Source organism: Morone saxatilis, unplaced genomic scaffold, assembly GCF_004916995.1.
Source record: "Morone saxatilis isolate NCDOM2014 unplaced genomic scaffold, NCSU_SB_2.0 Contig23, whole genome shotgun sequence".
NCBI lineage: Eukaryota > Metazoa > Chordata > Actinopteri > Moronidae > Morone > Morone saxatilis.
Window position 1 is genome coordinate 10,180,094 of NW_023339796.1, and position 21,504 is coordinate 10,201,597.

The window sequence follows — 21,504 nt, forward strand, 5'->3', positions numbered from 1 at the left end:
AACTCGCTTGGCAGACTTGATATTTCATGTAGCCCTCTTTTCCAACTGGGTCTACTACACTATGGAGTATGAAGACCCAGCATCCATAATTGGGGTGGAGGATTACACCATTTCCCCAGCTACATTTCTCCTGGAGAATGCCAATTTCTCGGCCATGAAACTGGGTTTCTAATCAGCTTTTTATATGTACACATGTGCATGACAAAGAGAGGGAAAGTAACAGAGCAGGATGAAAGGGGGGATCATTAGCAACGCATCCTCATATTCAAACTAATTCCATTCCAAGTCCAACCAACACTGAAACCAACACCATACTGGATGCATATTGTAACGGGGTCTGTGTTGTTGTTATCCTTCTGTAGGCATGCCCATATCATGACCTTTTCCTCCTCGAAAGACCCACTGCCTGACCCCTGTCCCTAGTTTCCTTTGGGATCCCCCACACTCAACTTTGGGGTTTTTCCCCCCTTGCCCAGTAACGAGGCAAGGCGTCAGAGGCCTGATTATTTGCACTGACCCAGGTCTGTCTCCTCAGGGCGGCTGCCTCGGCACAGTCGCACTGGATCCCATTGACACGGTGAGAGGGAGAAGAAGGGGGGAAGAAAACAGACCCTGGCTCCAGTCAGTCGGCCCTCCTCGGCAGGTTGATGAATGTCCAGGACTTCACGATCTTTGCCACCCAAGCCAGTGGAGTCAGGCTACAATGAGTTACAGTCTCTTGGTTAGAAAACCCTCCTGCCCGCCACCACCGCTACCACCCCCCTCCCAGCCAGCCCACGAGCCCCACAGTCCCCCCAGAACCCGAGCTGGCCGGCCTCCCTCCCTCCACAAACACTGGAGGTCTATCCTTGACTGCTCCGCGCCGCACTCCTGCCACCACCTCCCTCGCCCTTTCAACTCTCAGCCCTGACTGCGCCAATTCTACCCGGCAACACACACTCACAGGTCCAACCACAAACTGGCACAGGTCACCTCAGTGTGCCTTTTTATTACACCCCTAGCAGCTTATGTCAGGTTGCTGCAGCATCAATGCATTCATAAACCCGACACCTGACTGTATACGATGGAGTTCATTATATAGTTTTCCCAGCAAACCCAAACTACAAGTAGAATATTTTGTGTTCCTGAAGGCGATGAACACTAACACAAGTAAAACTAGCCTAAATAATAAATGCGATAAATATTTTATCGTCTTTCTTTACTCCTTACATCACGTCTCCACCAAAAATGTACCTTGTAATTGCAAAACAGAGGTGAAAACGTGTGCTTAAGATGGCCATAAAACTGAACCGCAGTGGCAAGAGGAAAACAACAGCATTGTTAAGGTCGGCCCCCTGCTGCTGCAGCTAATTGTGCTCCAGTCATGGGCTATTCACTGTCACAGCTAGCTGGAGACAAGTATCAACTGACTGAGAAACTCTTGTTCAAGTGTTTCTCTCATCATTTGTGCTTGAATAATGGAGAATGGGCTGATGATAGTGGTTCTGCAGAAGGATGAATGTAATCACAGGCTCATACAACCACTGCAGTGTTTCGTGACACTTACTGTCTTGTGTGAATACAGTCTTCTAACATGATTGTCTCAGCAGGCCAAAAGGTTAGTGATAAGATGGAATCAACAGAAAATAATGAAAAAACAGTAGGAGGTATGATGAAACTAAACTATACAGAGCTGAAGACAAATATGCCGTGCCATTAGAATTGCAATTATTCGTTATTACGGCAAAGCACACTCATTATGTTACCCTACAATTGAGACTGGCAACACTCGTGGTAATTTGATGACGCACAAGTCATGGTGCTTTTGGCTGCAGAGAGCGAGTCTGAGTGTTTCACGCCATTTTTCCATCTTCAGCCAGAAATCCAGACTGACCTCTTTAATCACATCACAATTTTCCTTCTTCTGACTCCTGTGGCCTTATGAACATTTGTTGTAATGTAAAAACACTACAATAATCCCACCAAGTAGTAATGAGGTGTCATCATAATGTTCCTATAAGCAATATTAATTTCACGATTGAAATATTATAAGACATAATAACTTAAATCCTACAGTACTGACTAATCTAGAGAACAGTCTATGTTCTGTATACATATAAATACATATTTTGTGTAATTTCTATATGTACACATTTTGGATAACTGGTCTTCCTCTTTGAGAAAGAAAAAGTGAATGTAACCTTATAATTAAATATGAAGTGATAGCTATTTTATGTTGTTATGTAGATAATTATTAATGGATTATTATGTAGATAAAAAGTCACCTATCCAGTATAAACAGAAACCTTTCAATCATTTCATAAAACCCTGGCTGTTTGACATGCATGCAATCATATTGACTAAACCATATTTTCATTAACTAGCCATCAACCTTTGAGTCTGAGGATCTTAGATTATAGTAAATTCCAGTGCTTTACACAGAATGAATGGGTAGGTTATAACTTGTATTGGTATTTAATTTGTATTACCCATTAGATAACTTCAGCACTGTGTTGTGTAGCATTAGGCTATATAGGATGAGCAGGTGTCCCACTTTGCAGCACAGCAGTTGTATCCATTGTCCTACATCCCACATACTGATTGTCTCCAGTATTCAGAAGTCAAATCACTGCAGGACATACGCTTTTCTAAAATCTGGCTTTTATCCAATGCCTGTGAAGAAAGCAAGAAAGCAGGGGAGGCTGTCATCACAAAAATAATGTACCATGAAGAAAAGGAAAAACAGCTACAGCAAAGACCGGGAAACTATTTGAAACTGGGTGAAGTCGACTATCGCAGAATATTGCATAAGACAATAAGAAGTGTGAAACTTTAGCTTCCTTTTATATTCTATTTATGGAGGGTGGGAGTTGCGGAAGTTGCATTTAAATAAAATATATTTGTTCAGTCCGTTACATGTTAAATGCCTAACCTGTAAGGCTATTGAATCAACCACAGGGTAAAGCTGATTTTTAAGTTAAGTTTCAAGTTTAAGTACAGAATCAGAAAAATATACTTAATATATCAACAATAAAAGTACTCATTATGTTAAATGGCTCCTTTTAGAATTATATGTGTTATTATTATATTATTAGAAACATTATATTATTGGATTATTATTACTAAAGTATTAACAGGTTAACAGCATTTTAATGTCATAGCTGTCATAGTCTATATAATGTGGTCATGTTTAATTAGTAAAAAATCTAGAAGTATAAATAAACATAAAATGGACATCTACTTAAGCACGATACTACAGAATATTAAATTGCTTTGTCAGTGATCTGAGTGTTTCAGTACATCAGACACCAGAGAAAAGGGTCGAGGGACTTGAAATCAGCTGACACATTCGCTGTCAAAGGATTCTTTGAACATCTTTTCAAAGGAAACACTGTCCGCGCACGGTTCATCCGTCTGTTCCCTTTAAACCACATCTAACTTCCGTTCAACCCCCCAAGCGGTGCAGGAGACATTCCTCACAAGATGGTTGAATGGCAGCCCTGTTGCAGGTCAGCCTCGGCGGCAGCAACAGGCAGTTTACAGGGTCCCTGCTGTGTGGAGCTGTGACCTGGCCTCAGAGCTGTGCTCCCAGGTGACAAATAAAACACTAGCCCTCACAGGAGCGCGACTTCAGGCTCCACAATGCTAATTCAATACAATGCGTCTAATTGTAGACTATTTCAGAGGGGCTAGTAAGATGCTCTGCCAGCCATTCATAGGATTACTGCTAATTGGGAAATAAATGTGTGGTAAAAGAGCCTGGGATGAGGTAGTTAATGTGGAACCCTCTTAATGGACACTTAGAGCTTATTAGCTTCATTCTCACAAAGCATTGTTTGATCATAAAGGCTCCTTTATTTTCTCTTTATGGTCTTCCATTAGATTTGGTGTTTTTCTTAGAATACACTGATTGTTTTGTTAGGCGCCACCAAAAGTTAGCATCAAAGACGTTATGCAATGTTGCTGGTAAATATCAGTTCAATTATCTTGGTAATTTCATGTCATGCATTAAAGCGTATTTTATTAATCATGGTCATGGGCAACAATAGATATGGACCACCAAACCCAGAAACCAGACAGCTACAGTGATTATCAGCGATGGCTTCATTTGATATTTTGTGCTCTGTTGGGAACAGATGTTATGGACTGAAAGACCATTTGTTAGAGCTTGTGTACCAAAATGTAGTTGGATTTCTAATGCTACCAAAAAACTGAATAAATACCAGTATTCCTGGATAAATTAGTCTACAAATCAACGGCAATCATGTGTTGTTGTTGTTGCTGTGTAAAACCCTGTTGGGTCCCTTTTGGTTTTCAATCAGTAATTCTCATTTAATCAAGTATGTTTTGTCTGTATTGCCCTTAGCTGTGTGTACTGTATTTTACATTCACTCATGTTGTATCTGCTTTAAAACACTGGATCAGGAACTGGGGAGCCATAAATTATTTCAGAATCAAGCCTGCTATTATTTAATATATCTATATGGTTGATTTTGGTGAAAATGGAGCCTGTGGTGGAAGAAGCTCCACAAAAATGTATGTTTTCATTAGTGTATAATGACCTTAAAATAAGAATCTTTGTGCTTTTGTTGCCTTAGAATAAAACGCATTTATCTACAGAGGGAGCAGGTCCTTTTTTACGGAGTCCGCCATGTTGAACTGCCATGTTTCTACAGTAGCCCATAACAGACAAATCAAACACTGGCTCTAGTTCACATTTTTTGCTAGTTTCGTGGCCACCATAGTTTCTACACACTTGAAAGGGTGAGCTTTATTTAGTTGGTTGCAACTTCACCTCCAGATTCAACTGAATCCTATACACTAGTCCTTTTTAAAGGAATAGTTCAACACTTTGGGAAATATTATTGTCTTTCTTTCCAAGAGAGAAATGAGAGGATCAATATCATTCTATAACATTCTCACATTGTACATTATACAAAGCTGGAGTTTGGACACACAGCCTAGCTTTGCATAAATAGCAGAAAGCAAGAGACAGATTTATCACTTCAGTTAATAAGAACATCTTTCACGATATTCAGTTAAATTATTCTGTTTTATTAAAAACTGACGCATGGATATTCACTGCTTTCAGTCCAGTACTAGTTCAAGTGATTTATAGCTTTGAGTTCAAGTATTTTCAAAAGAAACAGTTTCCAGTCTGACCCAGAAGGGATCTTGACCTAGAAATAGCTGTCCCAAAAACAAATATTTTATTGCCACCATTTTGGAGGCAATATGTCTTGTTGAAATAACACATCTGTTGTGCCCTCTGTATCAAGTTTAGGACATGAAATTGAGGGCTTAAATATTCTAAATATTCATCAATAAGACAGATGGTCCTTGAAGTAAGATTCACTGCTGCATCACATTGGTTTCAGCCTGGCACAACATGGTTTTCTATCTCAATTAAGGAGCTAAAAGCTGAAACCAAACTGAAATCTAACACTTGATTTTGGTTAACTCTCTCAGGACGGAGCTAAAACTCCGTGGGGTAAGAAGGATACCAGAACTGGCTCTTGACCAAATATGTTGTTGTTCCAGTAGCTGATAAGATGGACTCCCATTTACTTCCATTAATTCATCAACTGAAAGTTATGCGCTGTTGTCGCAGTCTAAAATGGATTCCATGTTTTTAAAAAGGGATTTTTAGTTGCCAAAGTGACAAATGCCAGTGGCTGAAATGATTCTGGAGTCTGAATAAACTGATTGGATTATGGTGATTATCTGTGTCATAGGAAAATCTGATACAAAGATGAATGCAATAAAGTTCTGTAAGTAGGAACATGAGTTTTATAATCTTATATTTCTTAAGGTCTTAAAATACCACACATGAACTGTAATTTTGCACTGCAGGAGGTGGTTCATATGTAACTCTTGCTGACCTTTTACATTTGTAATAAGCTGCTCCTCAGTTTTACTCTAAAGGTCACACTGGTGGTTTTGCATAAGATTGCCAATTCACTACAGGTCACATATACTTCACATTCTGCTGACCAATTTCCAAAGCAAACAAAAGCTCAGATTTTTTCAGTGTATTAATGCTATTGTTGAAAATCAGCTTGGAGAGATTTGAAACTTTTTTGAGGGACGTAATCTATCAAATTGAACATTTAGTTTGCTATTTTTGGTCTGTGTTAGGGTATTGTTGCACGGTAATACAATTGTAAGAATGGACTGATTTGTGTGCCAGTCTGGTATGCTCATGTGCAGCTGGGAAGCTGTAACATCCAACAGCTAAACAACAAACTTTGTAATAAATGCATATTATCCTTTCCCAACATCCATATTTACTGTTTGTTTGTCTAAAGAATTCAGACAAAGCTTATTTTGATTTGAGAAGTCTGCACTGCATTACAACACAATAACAACATAACCCTGACAAATAAATGTTGTTCACTGTCATCCATTATCGAGAGTTGAATTTCATATTGAGCTCAAATAAGTGAAAACAAATGGCTGCCTGGAAGGTCAGCAGTTGTGTAAAGTATACATGAAATGTAGTAAATTGCCTCAAACATGCAAACGTTTAAGGGTTAGGTTAGTTATCAACCAGTAGTCAGTTGACAGCTGGATCAAAGAGGCTATTTTTATCTGTCAAAGACTGGTCTTGTTATCATGTGACCAAAGTTCTTTATTTAGGTCACATGATGACCGGTGAGCCATGTCCCTGACAAAAGAGCGAACTCCATCTGCTTTTGAAGACTGTGAGATGCTGTTTAAAGTTCTAAGTGGACTGAGTAATACTTTGCAATACTTTTTAAAATAAAGGATTTATAAAGTCCCTTTGGTGGGTTTACACTAAGGATGGGAATCGAGAACCGGTTCCAAATTCTCAATTCGCATTGCAAAATAATGAACAATTGAACTCACGTCCACGCTGAGTCATGGTGAAAAAGAAGAAACTCATTTCACTCCAGCAATATGCTGAAACAACTTTCTATGCAACGTGGGCTTAAATTCCAGGAAGTGCCATTTGACACTCTACGCACAAGTGCCACTGACTGACTGATATAAATTTTAGGGATAGAAATAGAGACGAGACTCTGATACCCGCCAGTGGACCGCAGCCCGGTGGTTGAGAATGAGAATGACTGATAATACAACAGAAAATCTGTCAGAAGAAGTAAGAGATCAGAATCGGACCATTTTGTTCATTTTATATATGTGTTTTCATTTGCGGAGACAGCGCACAATTAAAAGTATCAGTCGCTAATAGCTAACAATGGCATTAGCATCAATAAAACATTATCAGTTTCTATCCAAAGTATTAATTCTTTATTGCTTTAGTCAAAACTTGAGCAAAGTAACATTGTCAGCTTGTAAATATATCAGGACACTTTGATGCATTCCCACCCCTAATAATCACCCACACTATACCCACAATGGGGGTCCCCAGCAGTTCATCCACCGCTGACAAGTCCCAGAAAGTCTTTTACGAGTACATCACAGAGCAGAGTCTGTTCTGCCTTATGTAAAGCAAAGAAAGTGACTTGTCATGTTTATAAAGCGTCTCTTGTCTGTACTAAGATTAAACAAGAACTGTCTCCCATAACTGCTTGATGACATTACCTATAATCATTAATCTGGGACTAAGCCAGACTATTAAATACGTATTTACTGAATCAGTTCTTGACAATCTAGTTCATGGAAAGACTCTGTGTACCTGCACTTTCTATTTAAGGCGGGATATCAATTTGGATTCATGGAACTGGGGGCAGAAAACGTGTAAATGGTTATCAGGATTATAAATGAACTTTTCTTTCATAATCTACTGGATGACACTGGTTGTAAAACAGTCCCGAGCAAGCTGTGTCCTGGATCAAATGGGCAGGTTCTCAGCATGCTATCAGCACTGTTAACTCCGGGCTGTAAACCAAACTTCCCAGGAGGTCAGAGGTCAAAATGTTTGGGCTTCAGAGAGACGCCATAGGCTGAGCATGGCCAGGATTTCATATGAAGTCTGACACAAAGTTACTGCCTGTGAATTAGTGACCTTAACATCCACCGTCATATACTGTAGGAAGTCCAGATGTAGATCATCCAGGCATCAAACGCAGGTTATGATGAGGGTAAACTCACAGTTCATTTTATGGCTGTATATTGTTTGAGAGTTTAATGAATAATTTGTGGGTTTGTTCTGTTTTTGCCTACATTTTATGCTAATGTATTTCATTACTCTACTATTTTAATTGTTTTTAGCCATGCTAGTGGCTCTGTGGGTGTCAGTCCACCACTTTGGGCAAGACTGACATATCTCACTATTTATATTGTTATGCACCAATATACCAAGGCGAATTCCTTGTATGTTAAAACCTACTTGGCAATAAAGCTAATTATGATTCTGATATACTTGCAAAAAGGACATTCCCATCAGCTTCAGCTGAGGTGTTGTTGTGTTTGGTGTTAATTAGCAAATGTTACACAAACCCTCTCTATATTAATTTATATATTTATTTTGTTTTTGATTGATTGTTTGCTGTTTGTTTACTTTTGTAGATAATATGTTTGTTTTTTTGCATTGTATCTTCTCATAATGCTGAGGTGAGATTATCTTTCACAAGCCTAAATGGGTTTTTAAATCTCCCCTGCACAATTTGCTTATTTTTTATTAGTTGTCATTGTCGTGTTATGTTTTTTATCGTGCATCAATACACCAATATAAATCAAAAATCAATTAGCATGCAAACACACTTAAACTAAAAACTAAACATCAGGTTGCACCAGCTTAGTGTAACTTCTCTCCTGAGTTAGGGTGTCAACACCAGAGGCTTAGTAACGACTAGTTAGTCTCTAACTAAATCAGCTACTAAAATTGGTCAAGTCATAACTAAGGCAAGTGGCCAATCAACGATCAAGATATTTTTCCATCACCGTGGTTACTGTGCACATTAGCTTATGGCTGCCATGACACACTTGGCACTGTAGCACATCACAGTAAGCTAGCGTGATAATGAAATATCATATCAATAAATTAGGTCTCTACTCGATTACTGTATCGCAAAATGGCTGCAATTAATGAAAAAAATGGCAGAAAAACTGCTGTTTTACCATCACTGAGTATTATTCTTTCTCTCTCTATTCTCTATGATTTACTCTACCTTAGGTCCATGTGTCACTATTTAGTTAATGCTATGTTGTAACTTATTTCCATGGGGCAACAATTTTTATTTTATTAATACGTAAATCACATCAACTTTTTAATAATTTATGTTATAACTTTGAACTTACGTCAGAATGTTAGCATCCTGACGTTAGCATTTACAAAAAATCTATTTAATGTTTCAATAGCTACTTCAACAAATAAAGACGGCTGCTAGTACTACTTTTCTGATATAATAATTACTACAGAAAATAAGCTAATATAGAATATATAGAAATAATTAGGTAAGTAAATGCACATAAAATAAATAAGAAATGATTAACTTGGCAAATAAGCTCATTGATTCATTTATTTTAACACAACAGGACAGAAATGGTTAATTTTGTACCTCATAAAACTAGATGATACATTTGTTCTGATGAGTAAAAAGCCAGTCAGAGAGGTGACGCTGGATGAATGAACATTATATCACATCAGTAAAGTAGGAATGTGTCTCATCTGTGAGGTGTGCGTTTGGATTAACCCTGTTCGTGTTCAACCAGACGGCAGCAAATGTGTCACGTTGATCTGTGAAGCTGCACATGGGAGCAGTGCTGTGTTTCTTTCAGGCAAACTAAAGTGAAAAGCAGTTCCTTTGTTTACAATAATAGTCAATGATCTCACACAATGACAAAGATTTAACAGTGTCATTTGGATTTTGGTGATATTAAATCTTTGACAGAATAGAATAGTTTCTGGTTACAGCTAGAAGGATTATTGTAGTTGCTTCCACAGTGACAGTGTAAGTACTAATGAAGCAGATGTAAACAATATGCCTGAGTTGTTTTATGAATAACCATTTGGGCAGAAAGCAATTTGGAAAGTAAAAATAATAGATAGCAAGCTATAATTTTCATAAATTTAAATGCTGTATTAAGTTAAAACAAGCTCTCCACCAGACAGAGATACAGTATGTTGAGAGGACAGTGTTAATTTAAAGCACAATAGTTGTTTTTTTCCCCTGTCTGAGATAATTTACATGATTAGTGCCTTAACACTACAGTCAAAGACTACATTTTTCTGTGTACAGCCTAATTTGGAGTTACTTCAAATGAATTATTTCTTTAAAGAAAATTTCAATAACACGCAGATAAGAGACTTAGAGAACCCTTGCCTGCTTCCCCTTTTTGCTCTTCATTTGGTATGCATTTTGGCAGGCACCTCAATGCATTGCACTCCAGGGTGGTACAGATGATAAAGGGAGAGAGAGTCAGAGAGGGAGAAGGGTAGACTCGAGGTGGGGAGGAAGGAGCGAAGGAAAAGTGGTCCGTTATCAGGAGCTGGGAGCAGCAGCCTTTACCTGAGACGTGCACCTGCTGGTTCAGTGTGTTCTCACGGAGGACAAACCCCCCACATTGGTACATCTGGATGCACTTGGAACATGGAGGCTAATTACTGGAGTATTAAAGTGTTCTTGTCTGGTATCACAGAGATTTGTCCGCACAGCACTCTGCCATGGCACAAGGCCTAATTTTCACACATTTGGAGGTCAACCAAACTAAGCACAAGACATCCGACATGTGAATGAGAAACTAACTACGAGAGATACGGATACTTGAGAATAACTGATTTTAAATTATTACAGTAGTTCAACATGTGTATTCCCAAATATGGAGATCGATACCACTGTACGGCAAATATGTAGCTGGAGCCAGGAGCTGGTTAGCTTAAATTAGCTTAACAAAAAAAAAAATCCTCCTACCAACAACTCCAAAAGTCACAGAATGTTTTTGTTTAATCTGTAGAATAACCAAAGTGGGAAAACATAGTACTTGTTAGCTTAGCACAGGGGTAGGCAACCTGTGGCTCCAGAGCTACATGCAGCTCTTTAGCTCCTTTCCTGTGGCTCCCCAATTCTTTGACAAAATTGTCAAAATTGTATAAAAAAATGTGTAGCCATTACAAACATACATACGTTAACATTTTGTCAACAAAAATGTGCGTCATACAATTCAGCTTCAGATTTTTTTCTTCCAAAGAATGGCTCTTAGTAGATAGTAAAGGTCGCTGACCCCTGGCTTAGCACCAAGATTGTAAACTGGGGCAAACAGCAAGCCTGACTCTGCCTAAAGATAAAACAATCCGCATACCAACCCCCTAAAGCTCAGTAATTAACACCTTAAATCTCATTTGCTTAATTGTTTTTTCACTTCACTGTTTGTACAAACAAACTAGATGAAACAATTAGACACAGTGAACTTTAGAAGTGGGAATAGGCTGATTTTGTTACGTTAGGACAGTCAGGCTAGCTTTTTTCCCCTGTTTCCAGTCTTAATGCTAAGCTGTGCTAACTGGCTTCTGGCACCAGCTACATATTTACAATACAGATGTAAGAGGGGTTTCAAGCATTGAACTCTCAACAAGAAGCAAAGTGTCAAACTACTTCTTTAAGAAAGTTTATCTCATCATCAACCTCACTCAAAAGGTAGCTAATCATTTCTTCATATGTCTTAGTATCAAACAATAGTTCTGTAGGGACTGATTGCCCTCTTGTCCCTCCTGTGTGACTGAGCCCAAGATGAGAGCTATTGTAGGGAGCGTTAATACAAACCAGATGTTAAACTTGTGTCCTCAAAATGAATGGGCCTATTGGGAAACCAAGGCAAGTCTCAGGGGACATTCCACTGGAGGCTAAGCTGATTGGTTCATATTGAAACAACATGGCCAAGATAAACTGGGATTTCAAGAAAGGGGGTCTCTGGACGCTGGAGTCTAAAATAAATCGTTAGGGCTAAAGGAGGAGCTTAGCTCATCCTCTAAGGAAAACAGTGAGTTTTGCAAGTGACTGACACACATGATGACTGTGGCGCCAGGCAACCTCGGTCTACGGCCCAGTTGTGGGCTGCATGGGAAGTGGAGAGCATCAGGGGCCATGCTTCTTTTGTGCTGATGTCACAAAGCTGCAGGGTATTACTTTTTCCAAATTGTTGTATTTATTTTCCCCTCACGACTTGACTGTGTTTGGCAGGGGAAAACTAGAGCTGAAATGGTCTTGTAAAGACAAAGATTACTGTTATGATCACAAATTTAAATGCAACCCATTTGTTTAATCTTGCATAAAGACATCAAAGGTATCATGTGTGACTTGACTCTGCAAATACAGCGACATCTTGATCTATTTACTTTTTTAGCACAATTCAGTCTTATTTATTTCTTGGGGCTTATTGGAAAATGTATCAGTTTAAATCAATTCTGTTCATTTGCTTTCTTTTCAACTGATCATTTAATACAGTTTTATCTCAAAGCCCTTGCTTTTATATTTTCAAGATTCAAAGATTTATGTGCCACATGCACAATCGTACAGAATGCAGTGAAATGCTTGATTACCATCTCTGTAGACTGTGTCCAGGGAAAGTAAAATTAAATGGAGAAAAAAATACATAGACATTAAAAATTGGAACACTTTAAAAGAGCAAATGTTGGACACAGTCCGGCAAGCCATTTCCCCATTTCTGGTCTCTGTGCTAAGCTAAGCTAACCGGCTTCATATTTTAAAAAACAACATGGGAGTGGTATCAATCTTCACATGACAAAAATGCAAATACATGTCCCAAAATATGTATTTTTTTTATGTGGTCACAAGCCAAAAAGTTTGAAAACAACCGATGAAATATTAATGGACCAGTGTGTAGGATTTAGTGGCATCTAGTGGTGAAGTTGCAGATGGCAACCAAGTGAACGCCACTCGCTTCTGTATTTGACGACCTGGGAATGAGAACAGGCTGTGAAGTGTGTGGGAGGAACTTCTGCAAATGCAAAAGGCCTTATCTGCAGCCTGTGTTTGGTTTGTTTGTTCTGGGCTACTGTAGAAACATGGCAGTTCAACATGGCGACCTGTGGCATATGTAGATAAAAACAGCTCATTCTAAAGTAACAAAAATACAACAATTCCTATATACAGGTGATTATATACTAATGAAAACATACCTATGAATATTATATTCCATTTCTGACAATAGTTCCTCCTAAATGTTACACACTGGACCTTTAAAGTAGCCCTGTGGATTATATGAGCACAGCAACAGAGTATTCATTGTCTTGTGTAACAACAACCAACTAACTTGTTCCAGCAAGAGTAAGAGGATATTTCATTTCACTTTTATAGATCAGTAGGGATTTTGATTCTCATAAAAGCCCATCAGTATCAGCTGTGAGGAGATAATCTCAACTCAGAGGGCAGCCCTGTGGCAACATGTTTTTTTTTGTCTGTGCTATCACAACAAGGCTTGCTCTAGAGTGGAAGTCCAGTTGTTTGGATCTCCTGTGGGATAAAAAACAAAACTCTCAAGGTCACAATAGTGGCATTTTAATTACCATCAGCCAGCCACAGAGGTAATTGCTGGTGCCATGTCCTTCAGTACTCTGAGATGTCAGGCTTTACAAATAAAGATCTAAAAAGAGAAGCACGCTTCCACACAATAGCTGGAAAGCAGGAGTGCTGCGGTGCTTTCCTCTGTCAGTGGGCTGGTCGGCCTGTTTTGTAAGCACTTCCATCCTGTGAAAGCCCCTGGTAGACCTCCACCTGCTAGCTCACTACTTGTCTGCTGCAACTTCTCAGAGAGAAGCGAGCCAGCCTCTCCCCCTCATTTCACTGGCGCCAGCGCTCAATGGGCCCTGCACTTTGATTATTTGTGTTAACAGTTAATTTAGCACCACAGACACATGTGCCAAAGCTGGCTTCACTTCCTCATGCATCACCAACAAATGTGACTTTTATGAGTTCCTTTTCACAGGGCCACCCCCCCTCTCTGCAACGTTCTCGCCTCTCGACTCACTCTCCTAACCCTCTATGGACTCCCCACACATGCACACTCACCCCTGCAGACACAGTCTCCTCACCTCCTCTTACCTCTCCTCTTTCCCCCCTCCCCCAGCTCATTTTCCAAAACCTGCCGCCTCCACTCACTTATTTCGTTGGTTAAGCCTTAATCTCTTCCACATCTTGCCTGCAAGAGTTATTTCTGGCTCCTCTGTTCCCAATGTTTGCATTATCGGGAATACATTTCATGTCAATTTATTCATTGGTTAAATACCACAAGAATCACTCTTTGGGAGATTTGAACTGCAGTTGAAAAGAATGCTTATTCCTCAAAAGAGGGTCCTCTGACAACTTTTTCCATTTGGATCCGAGCTTACAAAAATAAGTACTAAGAGGGAATTAAAGAAATAACTGTTTCATACTGTAAGCTCACTTAAAAAGATATTAGAGACCACAAAGAAAGCATGCTTTATTGCAACTGATGACAAGTGGTGCTATCACCCAGACTCCTGACTGAGGATGATCACTGTACAGAGTAAAGTGTTCCAGATATTAATTCAAACCTGAGAACACGACCTGCCCTTTTTCAGTATTAGGTGACACAAAGATATAATCTGACTTTATGAAAACCTCTACCCTCAATACCAAGTGGAGCCACAGTCTAGCGGGTAGTGGGAAAGGGAGCTCAGAGGACTTTGTCAATGCCTAGTTAGCTTCGACATTGATACTTACAGACTGGGAAAGAACAGTGCTGAGGGAGCACAAACTAGCCGCACACCAATGAGCTCATGCCAGGACTATGCAAGCAGAAGGCCACAGGAGCCATGGAAATATTTGGACATCTATTTTGCTCCCCCGCTTGTCTGTAGTGCAATCCAGTGCATCATCTTTTGTGGTCGAGAGACACGTTTTCAAGTGGCCAGAGGCAGAACCTTAAAAGGTTGGTCTTGCATTTTTTTTTATTGTGTGACTGCTTTTCAGCCACTCAGCAGGAGCAAATTGCGACCGCATCCCGACACCGCAGATTCTTCTTCATTAATTCTCCATCCGTGCCATGTAGTCTATCACTGCATGAGCATTGATTCATGCACAGTGGTCCATAATAGCACGGCCTGTTTTGAGTCAGACAGAAATGGTCATTGCTAGCATCCCGAAGCAGTGTTATATGTGGTGAAACTGCTTGTGGAAATATGAGAAAATCTTATGTAATTGCTTTTGCTTTAACATGGACACACAGACTCTGGGTCTCTACAGTCAGGCAGCTTACAGAGCTCACAGAGGTGTCATAAAATCTTTCATTTGGATTATATTTCATCTCTTAAGAGGTTCAAGTCTTGGCTTTAAACTAACAGCAGGTGAATTATAACACTTCATATTAACCCCTTATTTAGAGTTAAGCGGTATATAACTGATTAATAAATGGTTTATAACACTATAGTGTAGCTATAAGGATATTTTAATCTGCCAGCACTGTGGCTTTAGGGATGGAAATGTTGGTCTGTCTGTCCGTCGGTCCACCACTCTGGTCAAGACTGAAATACCTCAACAACTAATGGATGGACTGCTAGACATTCTTCTACAGACATTCATGGTGCCTGAAGGATGAATCCTGCTGACTTTGGTTTTCCCCTGACTCTACCTTTAGTGTCACCATGAGGTTTACATTTGTAGTTTTGAGTGAAATCGACAACTACTGGATGGATTCCCATAAAATTCACACATTCGTGTCTCCCTCTGAATGAATTGTAATAATTTGGTGATCCCAGAATTTTCCTTGTTGCCATCATCTGGTCAAAAGTTCACATTGCCCAAAACTTTGCTCTATGACTAAATGAAAGTAATGACATTTTGTACTGTTTAATGCTATATATCAAATGTTAGCAACACTCTAAACAAAAATGGTGTCCAAAGTAAACAATAAACCTGCTAAACATCAGCATGTTAACACTGTCATACTGTTAGCATGCTGGCATTAGCATTTAGCATAGAGCACTGCTGAGCATTAGCAGTCTCACAGAGTTGGGGTAGTGTTGTTGGGGATTGTTTAGTCTTTATTAATGTATTTTTCATCAATTATAATTGCTGCATATTGCAATTGTATCCATAGCTTGATAGCTAACGTTAGGTTAGTAGCTGAGCATATATATATCATTAAATTTATGTTTTACATAACATTTCCACTTTGATAGAACTTACATTACAGAAAATTATTATATTATAATGAAATGACTCTTCTTTATATCCAATTAACATTTGCAACAGTACTGCAGCTTAGTTAGCTTAGTAGCTAAGTTTCCATAGATACTTTTGCAAAATTGATACATTTATTGATTCATTATTTTGAGCTAAATTTTAATATTAACATTTATTTATTACAAACAAGAAACACTGATGCTAGTATTTTTTGACCCACCTGTGGTGAATGAATGAATTAAATATCCATGTATCTCCTTACTACATTATAGTATGTTATAAATCATTCATTAAGGGTTTATATACTGCTTATAAATGCTGTAAAAACTAAATTACTACTGTGAATTCTATTGAAGCCAGCCAAATGAAGACACCACCTCTTGAATGAAGAAAAAAAAAACTCTCCATTCCCATTCCTGTCACATACAAAGGTGAGAGGATGACAAAGTCTATCCTCGGGGGAAGAGGGGGGAGAAGTCACAGGGGAATGCTCTCAGAGACACTCGGCTGACCGAGCTTCTGCACACAGCTCCGGGATTCCCTCCTCTTCCTTCCCAGTATTGTCTCACATCCTGCAGGGCCCGGCTCTCCTCTCCTCTGCGGCCGTCGCTGCCACAATAGCATCAGCGGGCACCAGGCACTGAGGGGTGACCAGAGGGACACCAGCAGTCAGCCTGACAGGATGTGACACACTTCTCTCAACAATTAATGAGTACAAAAGGAGCGGCTGACACGACATGACAGCCTGGCGTAGCACTTCAGGCTTTAATGGCTCGCTGAGTGGCATCTTCACACCCGGCCATCACACTCAGAAACAAAAAATGGCCAATGATGGCAACACGGAAAAGACTTGCTAGAATGCATTATTCAACAGGAGGTCACACTCTTGAAAAAAATGACACTGTAGTAAGATGAGGAAATGATGAAAAAACACTTGCTCAGTGCAAAGTAGCTAAGTACTGCACATTTACTCTAGTGCTGTACTTCAGTACACTTTTGAGGTACTTTACTTAAGTTTTTCTATTTTATGATATTCTATACTTTAACTGCACTAGTTACCTTGCAGATTAAGATTTTGCATCTCAGTTATCAAATATTATAATATAGGCATTCTGCTACTAGTACCTTTGTTACTTTTGAGTACATTTTGCATCTCATACTAGTAGCTATGAGGAGGATTAGTGCAACTTCTTTGAGGCAGCAGTCACAGTCTTCCCAAATACGAGAAAATAGGAAAGAAAAACTGCATTTGCCTTTATTAATTTTGAAGCAAATAAAGTTATTTGTCATCATATTTGTCACAAAGAAGTTTGAAAAACCACAGAGATAAAACATTCAACAAACTAGAATGGATATCCTCTTTCCCCAATGACTTCTCTGGCCTCAGTAAATGAGCAAAAGAGTTGAATTTCTGCCTCCTCTGGCGTTTGCTGACTGTGAACAGCAGCTTTCTCAATATTAATAATAATATTACCGATGGCACCACTGAAAGAGAGGGATTAGTGCTCATACTGCTGAATGAGAAGTCACCGCTTGGCTGGTATACATGTGGGATTTGACTTGACTTTTCTTTAAACACAGCAAATGGGAAGCCAAAAATCTTTTTCATTTAAGAGCAATTAAGTGGATCCCAGAATCACTGGCTCCAGCACGCCGCCGAGGTTTTTTTTTTTTCCTGGTTTTATTACCCATTTCCTCTCCCTTGCGCCAGCAGAAGGAATGCTCACTTTTCTCTCACAAAGCCACATTTCCAACGCAAGAATCACACAGGGACCACCATGATTAAGTGCAAGCCAGTGCTTCCCTAAACATGTGAGACATTATAGACCCCCCTCCTCCTCCTCCAAACACTGGAGGAGTGTTGTGTTCCAACATTTATGTGAAGTAATTAAAAACATCCACCAGTAATTTAATAGTTCTCACCAAGTAGAGACATGAAGTCTACACAGTTTTTTCACTCTGTATAAATAACCTGGAATGCAGTGAGTACACAGACGATTTGGTCTTTTTTTTTTCTTCCTGCTTTTTGCAACATTTTGTAAGAAGCCCTGTTCTGTGTCACTTTGACCTGAGATGAGGTTGTACAGTTACAAGCGACACGCTGACTTCTAAATTCATGTTCCAGATAGCGTGATCCATACATCATACGCTGACAGCAGATTCAAATCAAAGCTTTTCCTATAACTCGAGACTGTCATTCTGCGAGTCTCATGGTCTAACATCAGTGAGCATAAAAATGACCTCAAGCGTTTGCTGCTGCAGCGTATCCGAATGTGGACGGCTCTGTGAAGTGCATGTCAATAGCCCAGAGAGCCGGCAATGCAACAGACATGTGTTTTCAATCTGTCTCTTTTCTCACAGCGAGAGACGAGGCCATTCATTTATCTCACTGTAAATACAGCACTTAAACACTTAACAGACACACTGTTTTCCAAGCCCCCAAAAACTGTCCATTAATTAATTAGCTTAAGAAAACAGTGTTATTGTTTTGTTTTTTTAAATAATACATTGATAAAAATCATTCTCTGTCCCCATTTAAAGCTATTTTAAGTTAAATCTGTGGAATATTTAGTTAAAATCCTAAGCTAAGTTCACCCAATACTGTCCTACATGGTCGGATGTGTTTCCACCAAATCCTGTTAGTCATCTAGGATGTTTGTTATCTGGGTGAAGTGAGCATGGCACTAAAGACCCTTGGGAAGGTGAACAACAGAACTCTTTTGTTCTCTGGCTGAGAAATTCATTAATTGATAAAGGAAGTTCAAGACTGGTGGCCAATTGTCTTGTTTTAAGTTGCTTTGACTACTCAACCTGCTCATGGTTTGAGGCTGAGGGATAAAAAAGCTGCACTAATCAACACTTCTATATAAATACTGAATCAACGACCTATGTGTAATGTGAATGAGCTCACTCACTGTGATGAGCCCACAGAGAAGTAGGTCACGGTTCCCCACAGCTCTACAAAGCATTTTAGCATCTTTCAGCTCATTGTTTTGGTTTTATGCCCCCCAACTCTACTGTTTTGGTTCACTCTTTCTGCTACAGGCAGCTGCTTTTAGACAGAAAAGCTCTGATAAACCCACTGCGAACATAACGGAGAATTTAGAGGCTTAAGAGCCACATGTTTCAATCAGGAGTTGGTGGAGACCAAAACAGAGCTAAAGGAGAGTGAATATTGGACTTGCATTCGTTACTCGTTCATTCATTCATATTCACTAATGCTGCTTCGTGTCTATTGAATGTGTGACGACTGCTAACATGTTTGCCAGAGGAACAGGAATTATTTGAAGTAATAATATATTAATGTTGCGTTTAAAGCTTGTTGCACAGTCGCCAAAAGACCATAACCATCTATTAATGCAGGTTTAAAGACAAACCACACAATCACCATCACCCTTAACAACATAGTCAGGAATGTCAGTCGCACATGCTGGCAAACAGCAATACCACCAGCTCTGCTGGCGGCTACTGAAGGACGAAGCCGTAAAATTACAGCTCAAAGCAGTATGTAATATTTATAACAAAGCCCCTGAGTATCTCAAATACCAGTTTCTTGTAGGGTTCTGGGAGCTCATATGTATCAAACTAAAGACCTAGTGTTGCAGATATATTCTGGTGTATGAGAAACACAAGTGTAAATTATCACCTGTTATAATTTGTATGTCTTTTTAAAAAAAAAATTGTGATATTATTGATGATGATAAAGGTACTTACTGTGTTGGTTTGTTTGTAGTAACATTATCTTGTCACCCAAACTCTTGCATATTTGCTGTCTTTACGTCAAGTACCACAATGGAAACAAGTTTGGGAATTTATTGTCATCTTTTTCATGTTTGTAGCTGTGATTTAATGTCCTCCCTCTCATGTCAACTAGACTAAACTTTGTCCTATTTTGTTTTATTTTTCAGTTGAAGCCACAGATTACATTAGCTTTCTTCTTTTTCAAACTCCAAATTTAACTTATGACAAGGACTTGGTATGGTAACAAATGTGGTTTCTCAGGAAGACTGACAGTCTCCCTTTAGTGGCCATAAAGAAGACAAAGCTTTTTACAGTATCAACAGACGCAAGACGTGACCTTTGGCCCCTGAGGGCAAAAGGTGAGAGCTCTGGGAGCAGAGGCCTGGTTCCAGCAGTCTGCCGGCAGACGAGACGTATGTCCTCCTCACCACATTCCTTCCCATCTTAGATCACTGAACAGCGCTCTCCGGCTTTCTGCCTTCAGTCCCTTCCAACCCAAAGCAATATAATTCTTTTTTCTTTCTTTCTTTTGCCCGGATGGCACCTTATAAAGAAACCAAAATAAACTGGGTGGTACAAGTGTAATAAGCTCAGTGGGCTTCCAGTGTGGCTTCAGCTGGTGCTTTTGTGCAGGTGCCTGAGTTTGAAATTCAGATTAGTCTGATGGGGCTGGAGGTTAAATAGTCAAGTAAGGATTTCCTACTCCCATTCAAATGAGATTCTCAAAAAAGTGTAGTCATTATGAGCAAAGGTTCAGAGAAGTCTACTCTGGAAATACATGTGGCGAATAAAGGAATAAGCCTGTGTAACCCGGGGCTGTGTCTTTTATACTTTGGGATGACTGTGCTGCCGAAGTGAACGGGCTGCAACACAAGCCACTTCTGATTTCATATTCATGACTTCCGAGAGGAGTGGGGGGAAAAAATAAACAAAACAAGAAAGGTAGAGTATAGATAATGGAAGCTAGGCCCATATACTGTCACATCTAGAAAGTCAAATCTCATCTTGCTCAGACTGAGGAAGAGCGAGGTCATCCTCCGCAGCAAACACTGACTCATCTCACACCCACACGCACGCACACAAATTGAAATAAAAAGCCTTTCTTGCATTCAGAGATCTAATGGCTCTATAGTACAAATGCTGCCATAGTTATCTATCAATGTGCACAGGCTCTATAGTCCCTGAAGGACATGCAGGGACACCAGGAAAGAGCCTTTGTGGTAGTAGCCTACAAACAGCCAGGCTGTACATCCCTGCAGCGGACTGCAAAACACGTCACTTTTTTAAAGAATAATGACAGCATGCACAAATGGAGCCTGGAAGCATCACAGTGGCGCTGCCTTTTCAGACAAGTCATGTCCTCTAAACAGAAGCCCCTTCAGAGCCATGCAAAGGACATACACAAGTGCAGAGCGCCCTCTAGGGGACAGAGCTCTGAGTTGATCGGACATGAGAAGCAGCCAAGCGACAACACGAGACACATCAAAGCTCACCCTATGCAAATGGAGGTTGAAAATAGAAAGTGTTTAAAAAAAAAGTATGACTTTTGATATGCAATGCTGAACAAAATGTTGATTAATTCCTACTATTCACAATCCAAGCATGTTTTCTTTTTTTCTTTATGTGTATGTATATATATATATATATATATATGTGTGTGTGTGTTGCTTTATCACTCACACATGTATCATTT